This window comes from Odocoileus virginianus, chromosome 2 (assembly GCF_023699985.2).
Source record: "Odocoileus virginianus isolate 20LAN1187 ecotype Illinois chromosome 2, Ovbor_1.2, whole genome shotgun sequence".
NCBI classification, from domain to species: domain Eukaryota; kingdom Metazoa; phylum Chordata; class Mammalia; order Artiodactyla; family Cervidae; genus Odocoileus; species Odocoileus virginianus.
The window spans coordinates 28,993,529-28,995,599 of record NC_069675.1 but is presented as its reverse complement, the minus strand read 5'-3'; the positions used below and the strand labels follow the sequence as shown (position 1 = coordinate 28,995,599).

The window sequence follows — 2,071 nt, the reverse complement described above, 5'->3', positions numbered from 1 at the left end:
TCAATGGTTTCCTTTGCTGTGCGAAAGCTTTTATGTTCAATTAGTTCTCATTTGTTATTTTTGTTTTTGTTTCTTTTGACTTAGGAAACAGATCCAAAAAAATACTGCTACATCAAAAAGTGTTCTGCCTATGTTCCCTTCTAGGAGTTTTATGTTTTCAGGTCTTACAGTTTGTCTTTTATCTAAATTTTGAGAGTTTTTTGTATATGGTGTGAAAAAAGTTATTTTCCACGTAGCTATTCAGTTTTCATAGCACCACTTATTGAAGAAGCTGTCTTTTCTCTACTGTATATTCTTGCTTCCTTTGTTGTAGATTAACTAACAAGTGAATGGGTTTATTTCTGGACTCTGCAGTCTGTTTCCATTATTCTATGTATCTGTGCTTGTGCCAGTACCTTGATGTTTTGATTACTGTACCTTTATAGTATAGGCTGAAGTCAGTGTGTTGCCTCCAACTTTGTTCTTTTATCTCAAGATTGCTTTGACGTGATTTATTTTTGCATGAATCTTTTATCCATGCGTAATTTTGTAACAATACATTGATCATTTGATTACTATTGGTTCACTGAATTATGTGGATCTTTCAAAGGTTGACACATTCACTAAACAATTGCAAAAAGTCACACTTGTAAATCTCACCACAATGTCACCTGAGTAGTATTTAAGTATTAGGAAGTTGCAATATCAAAGTGAAACTGTGTAGTTTCTCAGTCATGTCCAACTCTTTGGGATCTCATGGACTATAACCTGTCAGTCTCCTCTGTCCGTGGAATTTTCCAGGCAAGAATACTGGTGTGGGTAGCCACGCCCTTCTCCAGGGGATCTTCCCGACCCAGGGGTCAAACCTGGGTCTCCCACATCGCAGGCAGATTCTTTACCATATGAGCCACAAGGGAAGCCAGTGGCAAATATAAGTTTTCCAAAATTCAGATGCTTACTTGAAAACAAATTTTATCAATGGCAATAAGTACTGTCAGTTATTTTTCATGATGTTTCAGGCATATTTTAGTTCATATTCAAAATATGTCTATGAAACACTCAATTCTGAATAACTGTGGCTTACCTGTTAGTCATTCTTTCAAGTAAACGTGGTGTTCTACTTAAAAAATTATTGATTAGTTCAGTTAGCAATTCAAACATTGCAATACGTTTCCTGGAAAGAACCATCACAGTTTAGTATGCAGTTAGTGTTTCATACTACACTTGATCTTAGCCAAAAGGCCAAGAAACGACCTTATTTTGTAGGGCTCCAAAATCACTGCAGATGGTGACTGTAGCCATGAAATTAAAAGACACTTGCTCCTTGGAAGAAAAGTTATGACAAACCTAGACAGCATATTAAAAAGAAGAGACATTACTTTGCGAACAAATGCTTGTCTAGTCAAAGCTTTGGTTGTTCCAGTAGTCATGTGTGGATGTGAAGGCTGGACAATAAAGAGAGCTGAGTGCCAAAGAATTGGTGCTTTTGAACTGTGGTGTTGGAGAAGACTCTTGAGAGTCCCTTGGACTGCAAGGAGATCCAACCAGTTCATCCTAAAGGAAATGAGTCCTGACTTTTCATTGGAAGGACTGATGCTGAAGCTGAAGCTCCAATACTTTGGCCATCTGATGCGAATAACTGACTCACTGGAAAAGACTCTGATGCTGGGAATGATTGAAGGTGGGAGGAGAAGGGGATGACAGAGGCTGAGATGGTAGGATGGCATCACCAACTCAGTAGACATGAGTGAGTAAGCTCCAGGAGTTGTTGATGGACAGGGAAGCCTGACATAACTACAGTCCATGGGATCGCAAACAGCTGGACACAACTGAGCGATTGAATTGAACTGAACTGAGTATTTCATATGTACTTCCCATTTTGTCACTCAGAACATTAAAAAATGTGTACTCAAGGGAAAAACTTTAATAAAATTAATAATTTTTCCTATTTCATCAAGGACATTCTTAAGTAAAACTGGCCTTTTAAAAATGCATTTAAAATGACTACTAATACCTTTTGGTGCCACTGCCTTAGTTCGTGATAAAACTAGCAATTTTACCTACCCTTGCTTTGAAGTATCAGTGCAAATGT

At 37.7% G+C, this 2,071-nt stretch overlaps 1 pseudogene; it reads right to left on the bottom strand.

Annotated features, from left to right (window-relative positions):
• Positions 1 to 1,066: 1,066 nt before the first annotated feature.
• LOC139031774 (U2 spliceosomal RNA) lies at positions 1,067 to 1,233 on the bottom strand (annotated as a pseudogene).
• Positions 1,234 to 2,071: the final 838 nt, after the last annotated feature.